The 12,110-nt window shown below is 42.9% G+C and overlaps 1 long non-coding RNA gene across 1 annotated transcript; it reads left to right on the top strand.

Moving 5' to 3' along the window:
* Positions 1-1,109: 1,109 nt before the first annotated feature.
* Positions 1,110-5,419, top strand: LOC115204403 (uncharacterized). The gene is made up of 3 exons (XR_003880361.1): positions 1,110-1,261; positions 4,747-4,810; positions 4,963-5,419. It is a non-coding gene; the product is annotated as an uncharacterized LOC115204403 (long non-coding RNA).
* The last annotated feature ends 6,691 nt before the right edge of the window (positions 5,420-12,110 follow it).

Below are 12,110 nucleotides of genomic sequence, written 5' to 3'. Positions count from 1 at the left end.
CCACCCTCATGGAATCTGTTTCTGACCGTTTGAGCAGACACATGCACATTTGTGACCTGCTGGAGGTCATTTTGCAGGGCTCTGGCAGTGCTCCTCCTGCTCCTCCTTGCACAAAGGCGGAGGTAGCGGTCCTGCTGCTGGGTTGTTGCCCTCCTACAGCCTCCTCCACATCTCCTGATGTACTGGCCTGTCTCCTGGTAGCGCCTCCATGCTCTGGACACTACGCTGACAGACACAGCAAACCTTCTTGCCACAGCTCGCATTGATGTGCCATCCTGGATAAGCTGCAATACCTGAGCCACTTGTGTGGGTTGTAGACTCCGTCTCATGCTACCACTAGAGTGAAAGCATCGCCAGCATTCAAAAGTGACCAAAACATCAGCCAGGAAGCATAGGAACTGAGAAGTGGTCTGTGGTCTCCACCTGCAGAACCACTCCTTTATTGGGGGTGTCTTGCTAATTGCCTATAATTTCCACCTGTTGTTTATTCCATTTGCACAACAGCATGTGAAATTTATTGTCAATCAGTGTTGCTTCCTAAGTGGACCGTTTGATTTCACAGAAGTGTGATTGACTTGGAGTTACATTGTGTTGTTTAAGTGTTCCCTTTATTTTTTTGAGCAGTATATTATTGTTTAAAGTCTATGTATTGCTAACAGTTTTTTAATTCTTTTGATTGGCAGCCTGCAGGTACAGGTTTTATAAAAACGTATAAATGGATAATGTACACACCCCCATTCAAAACAATGACAAAACAAATAAATACTTGGTCAAAGACCCCAAGAGAGTCTGATGCTCCCACACTTTCACTTTCTACTTCTTAGAAATAACTGCCTGGTTTTACTGAGTTGTTGTAAGAGTCAAAGTTAACATATTTGCCTAAGACACAGACTACAAGCATGTGTATCCAATGGGGCTGGAGGATGGAGATATGTTGGCTGGGTGGCGTTGGAGGAGTGGGATGGGAGGTTGGGGTTGGAGGAGTAGGATGGGAGGTTGGGGGTGGAGGCCCACTTCTTTTTTGTTTTTTTGTTCCTGTTTATACTGTACAAATAGTGGCACGTTAGCTAAACATATTAGTACCCAGCCTATCCGTTTCCCCACCCCTCCTCTGATAAAACCGTGTATTCTAATTGGTTGGTTAGACGTCATGGGCTAATAATGAGAGAAGTTTAACTATAAATGTTTGAGCAGCAACAGCAGGACATCACATCCACTTCAAGATTCCAATCCTGAGAACATCTGTAGACTGAGCAGAAAGGTAATTATTAAACTAAACTACTCTGAACCAACTTTTAGTGTCACCACACTTACACTATGTGGAGAAGTATTTGTGAGCTTGGGGTTGTGAACAAAAAAAAAGGATGACTGTGTATATATTATGTCTGACTACCTGTATAGGTTTTATTTTACACATGGGCTGTACATCCATGTGTATGCTCTGTTCTACGACCACGTAACCTCTGACATCTGCCTTTAACTAAATGGATCACTGCTAGGATATGAGCGAAATATATGCACCCACCCTTCTGATCACAAACAAAAATAACAATGGGAGATTCACAGATGGGTAAAAGTCCGTCCTCTCCTCGACTCCTCCGTCCTCCTCTCCTCCGTGACCGGAAAACCGATAAGTGGTTGAGTGGTCGAGGAGAGGGTCAATTCGTTAGTAGGCGAATGGAGGAGTAACCTTCTTGAGTCCTCCGTGGAAAAGTTTTGAGGTCCGCCACATCCCATTTGAATCAGCTCTTGTTTTGTCGGAAGAGAAAAGCCTGCATACGTTTAACAATGATATTCTACTTTCATCTATAAAATGTCTAGCATAACTAGCTTCATTTCTTTTTACTACTTGTTTTGGGATTCCACCCTTGAAGCAACCATGTACAGATCCTGCAAATAAAATGTATTTTAAAATAAAGTCGATTTAAATAAGTGTTTGGTGTTCACACATGTATTTGTTTGATTTACAACCGCACAGGACCAATAATTATAATAAATGACAACAGAAATTGAGATTTTTCACTTCAAAGTCGTAAAATGGCCTGGATTAAGGATTTATTCAATCTCTATCGCTGAAAATTAGAAATTGAAAGGTAATTAAGGTAAAAGGTAAGAAGGTCATTTAAGGAGATTTCTGATTGAGCTGACATACAGTGCATTTGGAAGGTATTCAGACCCTTCCCCTTTTCCACATTTTGTTACATTACAGCCTTATTCTAAAATGGAGATTAAATTAAGTTTTGTATTTTTAATACATTTGCAAAAATGTATAAAACCAGTTTTTGCTTTGTTATTATGGGGTATTGTGTGTAGAATGATGGGGAAAAAACAATTTAAGAAATTTTAGAATAAGGCAAAAAAAAAAGTCAAAGGGTCTGAATACTTTCAGAAGGCACCGTATGCATTGTTTACTGTGAATGCGGTCTCCACTAACGTGGGAACATTGTTTACTGTGAACAGAGTCTCCACTAACGTGGGAACATTGTTTACTGTGAACAGAGTCTCCACTAACGCAATCATGCTGTAATGCGGAACATCCGCAATAAGGATAGAATAGAGTCCTACATTTCGTTGGAGGCAAGTGATTCTGGTTTATGTGTAATGTGGCAAACTCAGTGGAGAATCTCAGCTGGTTTCTGTGTTTGGGAGCCATAGTACAGAGTCTCTATGTAGAATACATGGAATGCAAACATGTGCACATTCCAGATATGTGTCCCTTGGTCCATTCAAAGATATAGCATCGTAATCTAAAGTATTGTCTTATATAGTATACATTCCAGCAGTCTATGCTGTTTATTAGTATTATGACATATTTGACAATTCGGCAAGAAAGACAATCACACAACAGGGATATACAAATAAAAAATACAATTGATTTGGTGGGTGCTTATATTTGTCCTATTTCACATGTACAAGTGTGTATTAATATACATATGTGAATTGTAAATGTGTTTTTTTGCGTATCCCAACTCCCCCTGAGACACCCTCAGAGAGTGGGGTCACGGCCAGGGTCTGCCAGGGTCTGCCATTATCAACTACGACCCTGGAGCAGTCAGGGTTAAGTGCCTTGCTTTTCAACTTTTCATCTCTAAGATTTAATCTAGAGACCTTTCGGTTACTTGCCCAAACTCTGTTACCGCTAGGCTACCTGCCACCCTGAATAGGGAAGGACCGGCATGAAATTAAGTTGGCATTTTGATTGTGGGAATTAATGGTAAAAAATATTATTGGACAGGTGATGATAATTGTTAAAAAATATATATATATATATACACTGCCATTCAAAAGTTTGGGGTCAGTTAAAAATGTCCTTGTTTTTGAAAGAAAAGCTCATTTTTTGTCCATTAAAATAACATCAATTGATCAGGAATACAGTGTAGACATTGTTAATGTTGTAAATGACTATTGTAACTGGAAATGGCAGATTTATTTTATGGAATATCTACATAGGTGTACAGAGGCCCATTATCAGCAACCATCACTCCTGTGTTCCAATGGCACATTGTGTTAGCTAATCCAAGTACATTAGAGTGTCTAGTTTGAGAAACAGACGCCTGACAAGTCATCAACTGCCAGCATCATTAAATAGTACATACAAAACACCAGTCTCAATGTCAACAGTGAAGAGGCAACTCTGGGGATGCTGGCCTTCTAGGCAGAGTTGCAAAGAAAAAGCCATATCTCAGACTGGCCAATAAAAAGAAAAGATTAAGATGGGCAAAATAACACAGACACTGGACAGAGGAACTCTGCCTAGAAGGCCAGCATCCCGGAGTAGCCTCTTCACTGTTGACGTTGAGACTGGTGTTTTGTGGGTACTATTTAATGAAGCTGCCAGTTGAGGCGTCTGTTTCTCAAACTAGACACTCTAATGTACTTGTTCTCTTGCTCAGATGTGCACCGGGGCCTCACACTCCTCTTGCTATTCTGGTTAGAGACAGTTTGCGCTGTTCTGTGAACGGAGTGTGCACAGAGTTGTACGAGATCTTCTGTTTCTTGGCAATTTCTCGCATGGAATAGCCTTAATTTCTCAGCACAAGAATAGGCTGATGAGTTTCAGAAGAAAGATCTTTGTTCCTTGCCATTTTGAACCTGTAATCGAACCAAACAAAAGCTGATGATCCAGACACTCAACTAGTCTAAAGAAGGCCAGTTTTATTGCTTCTTTAAATCAGGACAACAGTTTTCAGCTGTTCTAACATAATTGCAAAAGGGTTTTCTAATGATCAATTAGCCTTTTAAAATGATAAACTTGGATTATCTAACACAACGTGCCATTGGAACACAGGAGTGATGGTTGCTGATAATGGGCCTCTGTACGCCTATATAGATATTCCATTACAAATCACCCGTTTCCAGCTACAACAGTCATTTACAACATTAACAATGTCTACACTATATTTCTGATCAATTTTATGTTATTTTAATGGGCAAAAAAAATGTTTTTCTATCAAAAACAAGGAAATTTAGAAGTGACCCCAAACTTTTGAACGGTAGTGTATATGTAATAAAGTGTTGATGTAGTGAAACAGATGTTATTGTTATAGTAATGAACTTTAGATGGTCTGTGGCACTGGCCTCTCCCCAGGCCCTGACACAGTCATGGTATCACAGAAACTGGACTGATTTTAAACTAGAAAAACTCTATACATAAATGTATGTTTTGCCATGATTGAACATTGTAAACTGTGTCAAATCAGCAAACTTTTAACTTTCAGTTTCTTTTTTACACTGGCTGTTTACCAGTGACTCTCCTCACTCCCTACTGACAGCCCTGTTACCAGAACGATGTCAAGAAACCAGTCTGAAGGTATGTTTTATGAATCACACAGGACAGGACAGGAGCAAGCTAAAGATAATCGTATTTAGAATAATGGAATATAGAGGTTGGTGAATGGGGAATGTGGAGTGACAATAAATCTCTCAGCTTTTTGAGACTGTCTCTCTGTTCTGTGTTCACAGTTGACGGCATAGAGGTGAAAGGGCCCAAGATCAGCACCGATGTTGAGTGGTCGGATGACCATAAAAAAGTAATGCAGACATATGAGGCTGGAAGTGTCTCTGCAACCGTCGGGCCGACGAAGGCCACATTGGGTCTAGCAGCTACCACCGGCTTTGATTTAGGCAAGGAAGGGGTCGGGGCACAAGTTTTGGGTACAGGCTTCTCTGTCGGGAGGACAACATCTGTTTCTCTGTTTGGTAGCAAGTTGGAGTTCAAACTCTGGTGACACACCACCACTCAGAGCCCAGAGGTCCACTGCTTTGGAGATGTATCAGTTCCACCTGTTAAGTTCTCTTATAGTCTACAGACAAGGTTTCAGGGTCACAAATGTGCTTGGCTTCTTTTAAACTTAATGAAAACATCTTGATGTATTGTACTTAATCAGTGGACTGTATTTACAATATATTATCAACTCTACAGGTGACTGTTCTTTTTTAATGCACACACACACACAAAAACAAGCACACACACACACAGCCACAGGTATGTATATGTATAGATGGGTTAGCTGACAACGTCACAAAAACAATTTGCACTCTTCAATTGGGCAGAAGTCTGTGAGTTGTTGTGGATAGCCAGATGGCTAGTAACAATGACAAGAAACTGCCATGTGGGGAATCGTAAGCGGCTTGTTTCAGCTAGTTTTATCTTGTTCTTGATACCATGTTTTGAGGTGTGTTGACGGATTTCATGTTAATGCTAATATGGCTAAAATTCACTAGCTAGCTAACCAACCTATACATGTATCACAGAAGCCTCTTCTCCCCCACAGCACAATTTCCCCCCCTAGTGGTCAAACTGAGCTGCTGCAGAACAGGACAGGCCACTTTGTTTCTTTTGGGGCTGGATTCATCCGCATACACACACGCACACACACGCTTGGAGACACACATGCACTTTGTTGCACAGTGATTTCTGAATCAGAGATCTGAGATCAGACTAGCTCCATGTTAATAGCAGCTACATCGACTAGAAGGCAGGGCCGACAGATAGCGTAGCGGTTAGGTTGCTAGTCTGAATCCCCAAGCCGGCAAGGTGGAAAAATCTGCTGTTATGGTCTTGAGCAAGGCCGTTACAACAACTGCTCCCCGGGCGCCGATGACATCGATTAAGGTAGGCCCGCCGCACCGCTCTGATTAAGAAGGATTGGGTTAAATATGGAAGAAGAATTTAGGTTGAATGCATTTAGTTGTGCAACTGATTAGATTTTCCGTAGAACCATTACTATAACTTCGCATAACAAATGAAAAAACTGAAATATACCTTTCTGTCCCTCTCCTTCTCCCTCTCTCCCCTCCCTCCCTCCCTCCCTCTCCTCTCCCTCCCTCCCTCTCCTCTCCCTCCCTCCCTCCTTCCTCTTCTCCCTCTCTCTCCTCTCCCTCCCTCCCTCCATCTCCTCTCTCCCTCTATCCCTTCTCTCTATCCCTCCTTTTTCTCACTTTCTATGTCTCTCTCTCGCTCTCTCCTTTTCCCTCTCCCTCCCTCCCTCCCTCCCTTCCTCCCTCCCTCCTCCATCTCCTCTCTCCCTCTATCCCTTCTCTCTATCCCTCCTTTTTCTCACTTTCTATGTCTCTCTCTCTCTCGCTCTCTCTCTCTAGCGCCGTACAGCTAATTTGGGAGCTCAGGGGTCAACCTCTGATGTGGTCCAGTCCATCATGAGAGAGATCCAGAGCACTGGGCCCCTAACACAGAGCATCTAACACATACGTCACTTTATCCTAGTGCTGGGTCTGACACACACACACACTTATGCATGCATGAGAGGACCTGAAAATGAGCAAAAGACATTGAAAACACATATTTTTGGTTGAAAAGCCAATGAAAAGCTGCATTTAACATATTGTGTTGGCTAGCGTATAGGAAAGTTCCTAGCACCTCGATATTGATCCCATTTGAACTGAACTCAACGCCAGTGTCAATGGCCACACACGTCTTGATCTTCAATGGCCCGGCAGATGCCGATGCACTAACGAGCGCCACCTTGGCCTTCACTTATACACACAGCAGGGACACCTCAGCAACAACGCCAGCTTTTGGCCTCTGGTTCGAATATGCGGTCTTAAATTTTACTGTGATACCCTCCAGCCTTCGCACCCCTTCCCAATTTGGGCATGCAATTTCCTGGTTCATTCTCTAATCCATTCCAGAAGCAGCCCTCCTCTTGTAGGATTCCTTTGTGGTAGTTTACAGGGCCAGACAAAGTTGTCTATGGTATCCACCCACCCATTGCTGACTGCTCTAGCTAAAAACACAGAATGGAGAGAGTCTCAAAACGCTGGGAGAGTTATTTTCACTCCCGCTTTCCCATCCTTGAACTGCATTGTTGGTTAAGGGCTTGTAAGTAAGCATTTCACGGTAAGGTCTACACCTGTTGTACTCGTTCCAAGTAACATTATTTGATTTTTTGATTTGACATGGCGTAATTAAAACGTCAAGCTATGGCCTAATTCTGTTACTGCAGTTATGTCATGGGTTGGCGTTGTATGGGTTGGCGTTGGCATGGGTTGGCGTTGACATCTTTTTTTTCTCCTTTTTTTCAAACACTTTATTTTATGGGGGGGGGCATATGAGCAAAATGTTAATTTCATGCCGGTCCTTCCCTAGCCTTGTCACAATGTCCACAGAAGGTGGCGCCACTCCCCAGTCGGGCGGCGCTCGGCGGTCGTCGTCGCCGGCCTACTAGCTGCCACCGATCCATGTTTCATGTGTCTGTTGGTTATGTCTGTTTAGTACGCACCTGTTCCGGGTTTGTAATTAGTGGGAGGGTATTTAGTTTGTCCGTTTCTTGTTTGGGATTTGTGCGGGATTGTTTTGTGTTACGTCGAGGTTAATGGGCTGGATTATTTTTTCTATGCGTTTATGTACGCGACTATTTTGATAGGCCTTAGGGTTGCCGGGCTGCGCCCCGTGTATTTTTGAGTTTGGAGCTGTTCTCCCTCTTGTTTGGGGTTTGCACCCTGCCTAGTCGCTGTATTCACTCTGGACTTTATTAAACATATATTCTACGGACCTTTAGTCTCCTGCGCCTGACTCACCAGTTTCCTGCTACCTTGAAATCCGTGACAAGCCTAGTGGTTAGAGAGTTGGACCAGTACCGTAATTTCCGGACTATTAAGCGCACCTGAATATAAGTCGCACCCACTGAATTTTGTACATTTTTTTATTTTGAACATAAATAAGCCGCACATGTCTATAAGCCGCAGGTGCCTACCGGTACATTGAAACAAATTAACTTTACACAGGCTTTAACGAAACACGACTTATAACAAAAATAAATAGGCTTTAACGAAACATGGCTTGTAACAAAAAATAAAAAATTAGCAGTAAGCTTTAGTTGTCTTGAGTCAATTCCTCACGCTGCTGTTTCCAACGTCTTATCATCGACTCATTAAGACCAAGCTCCCGTGCAGCAGCTCTATTTCCTTTTCCAACAGCCAGATCAATCGCCTTCAACTTGAAAGCTGCATCATATGCATTTCTCCGTGTCTTTGCCATGATGAGGGTGACAAAATGACTACCGTAATCAGAATGATGGGAAGTTTGAGAGCGCTCGATTTAATCTAAACAGTAAACAAAAAAGTTGTTTGACCGTAACCCGTTCGGCAATTTCATTGGTCGAATGAAAGCTTCATGCCGCCAAAAAACTGAACACGTCACAGAATGTGTTTTTTTTTTAGAAAGAAAAATTGAAAGCGGGAAAAATCCATATATTGGCCGCGTCATTGTTTAAGCCGCGAGGTTCAAAGCCTGGGAAAAAAGTTGCGGCTTATAGTCCGGAATTTACAGTAACCAAAATGTTGCTAGTTTAAATCCCCGATCCGACATGGTGTAAAATCTGTCAATGTGCCCTTGAGCGAGGCACTTTGCAGTTCGTTTTGGTTATATTTTAGATTATTTTGTTCCCAATAAAATTAATGGTATATAATGTATTGTGTCATTTTGTAGCCACTTTTATTGTAAATAAGAATATGTTTCTAAACACTTCTACATTCATGTGAATACCACCATGATTACGGATAATCCTGAATGAATTGTGAATAATGATGAGTGATAAAGTTAGAGGGTCAAAGATCATATGCCCAAGACATGCTAACCTCCCCTGTTATTAGTAACGATGAGAGGTTAGCATGTCTTGGGGGTATGATATTTGACCCTCTGTAACTTTTTCACTTATCATCATTTACTATTCATTCAGGATAGTGTGTCACACAACCAAAACTAACAGCAAATGCATCCAACACGTTTGTAGAGTCACAAGAATTATAGGAATATGGGACTAAATACTAAACATTTGACTACTTTATTTGTAAGAATAAAAAACTAAATCTGTTTCTCTCAGCAATTGTGTTAGTACAAAATAATATAATTGTAAATTTGTTCTGAGCATACAATATAGCTCAGTATTTTAATTATTTATTTTATACAGTCATTATTGCTCATCTTTATTAAGGGTATCAATAATTTTGGACCCCAGTGTATTTAATAACCAGCATAGACTGTTGGAATGTATACTGTTGCTGATATTCTTAAGTAAATGCCCAGTTCACTATCCCAGTGGCAAAGTGCTTCTCCAAAAGGTCCGCCCAGTCACCTGACGGCTCACCTGACAGATCAGGTGGTCACCAGCTGACCATATTAAGATGGCCACCACACACACCACAATAATGAATTGAACAGCAGCCATTGATGAAAAGCACATTATCCTTGAGGCGAAGAAAGGAACACAGCTGGATGAGATGGGGGTAGCAATAGCGGAAGCATTGTGCGATTCTGTTGGCGCGAGTACAGTTGGTGAGAATGAGGGGACGATGGTGAAGAAGATTGGAGTCAAAAGGGCTAAAGTTGGAAAGAACAGCAGTTTATGGTTGGAGAGTGATTCACAACCAAGGATGATTTTTTGGGGGTGACACATTTGGTCTCTCGAAGATGGTGAAGGACGAATTGGGAAAAGTGGAATCGGTCAGAGTGACCAGGAGTGGTTTGATGTGCATTTTGTATGTGTCAAAAGCGCAAAAGGAGAAAGCTCTGTGGCTCTACAAGATATCAAAGTATGATGTGGAAAGCAAGGATTTTCAGAGTAGGGCACCAGTTAAAGGTGTCATCTCTGGTGTGTCGTTGGACATAGTGGCTGTGTGGTTTAGGGATAACATGCCAGGAGTGGTAGAATCCTGTCGCTTGAATTGAATGATAGACGGAAAGAAGGAGCAATGCCTATCAGTTTTGCTGTTTTTTGATGAAGTGGTTCTCCCGACTTATGTAAAACTTGGGTATGTGAGATATGAGGTGAGACCATATGTACAGAAGCCGCTGCAGTGTTACAATTGTAAAAAAATTGGACATGTGGCAAGTGTTTGTTTTAGGAATAAATATGTCATAGTTGAAGAGTCAGATGAATCATGTTACTGTAATTGTGATGGGAATCGCGTTCCCGGAGTGCCCTGTAAGGATGAAGGAGGTTGCAGTAGCAAGGGTCAGGGCTATCCAGCAGGTCTCCTATGTGGTAGCTGTGAAAATAGCTGAAGGAGTGAGTAGAGATGAGATGGTAGTGGACGTCCCACAGTCTGCAGTGAATGCCATGTAGGAGAAGAAGGTGGACTTTGTTGCGTTTTATAGCGCAAGTGATAAATTGACCTAGTCAAACTAATAAATCAAAGAAGCTAGACATCATTGTGAAGGCGGAAAATAGATTTCTGGATCTCCAGGACTTTACAGCCGGAATGTTACAGGGAGTACTGACTATAGAGGTTCCCCCTCCCAGGTTCCTGATCCTGTGCAGGGATCTGAATAGACATGTAAATCTGACTGAAATTCATGGTAGTAGAGTGAAATTTAGTTTGTGTTTTGGGTAATCAGTATGAATTTGATCATCCAAAACAGATTTAGTTTTTGGGGGATTTTTTTTACTACTTCGTACAGTAGGTGGCACATAATACACCTTATGAGTGTAGTCTGCCAATAAACCTCAAAGAAGAAGAACAGCAGCCATCATCTGAAGACCAGCTGAAAGATTAGTGGAATCTGTGTGGGTAGCTGGACAGGTAGGATGACTGACAGTGAGGGTGAACAGATGGTCACGGGTCAGGTGACAGAGGAATGGATGAGACTGAGGCAGGAATTCGTGGATTCATGGACGCACAGAACTTCTGGATTTGACAGAGTGAAGGAAGAGAAAGCAGCGCGATCAGGCGATCAGGTGATTTCCTCCTTTTATGGAGTGGAGATCTGTCGGACATTTCCACCTGACCTAATTAAAGCACCCCTGGCCCAGCTGAGTAAGTGGCAATGAATTAAAGGATTATTCCACCAACTCCATGGGCTTTTTCTACAGCCACCCCGGAAATTGGTTAATTTCCACACTCCTCAAAAAAGGCTCATTGCTCCCCGTCCTCTGTCATCTCAGGGAGAGGAATTAGTCGGGCAACTGGCCGGATATATGTCCGGTTCTTTACCTGGATCTCCACCGATCTAACACGACCATCGGTCCCAGGCATGATCTTAGTGATACGGCCCACCGGCCAGGAGGCTCGAGGCAGCTGAGGGTCCACCATCATTACGACCTGGCCAGTTTCCAGGCTGGCCATTTCTCTCCGCCATTTCCCTCTGTGCTGTAGACTTGGTAGGTAATCCCGAATGAATCGGGCCCAGAAATGGTCAGCCAAGATCTGGCTGTGTCGCCACCGGCGCCTGCCAACGAGGTTGGTATCAGCGTACATGGCTTGAGGAAGTGACGCATCTCGGCATCCCATCAAGAGCATATTCGGTGTAACCGGATCGGGGTCAGCGATGTCTGCAGAGAGATATCCCAATGGTTTGGAGTTCACTATCCCTTCCACCTCTATCAGGACAGTCCGCAAGACAGTTTCCGTGACAGTTTGGTCCCCCAGTACGACTCGTAAGGCCGTCTTTACAGATTTGATCTCTCGCTCCCATGTTCCTCCAAAATGAGGAGCTCCTGGAGGGTTAAATTTGAATGAGATTTGTTGCTCCATCAGCTGATACTGGAGGCTGGGTTCCATGGCTTGGAAGGCTTCCTCCAACCTGGCTTCTCCTGCCTTGAAGTTTGTGCCTCTGTCAGCCAGGATCTCGTAGGGTTTCCCCCGTCGGGAGA

Source organism: Salmo trutta, chromosome 12, assembly GCF_901001165.1.
Source record: "Salmo trutta chromosome 12, fSalTru1.1, whole genome shotgun sequence".
Classification (NCBI taxonomy): Eukaryota; Metazoa; Chordata; class Actinopteri; order Salmoniformes; family Salmonidae; genus Salmo; species Salmo trutta.
This window is presented reverse-complemented; position numbering and strand designations above follow the sequence as displayed.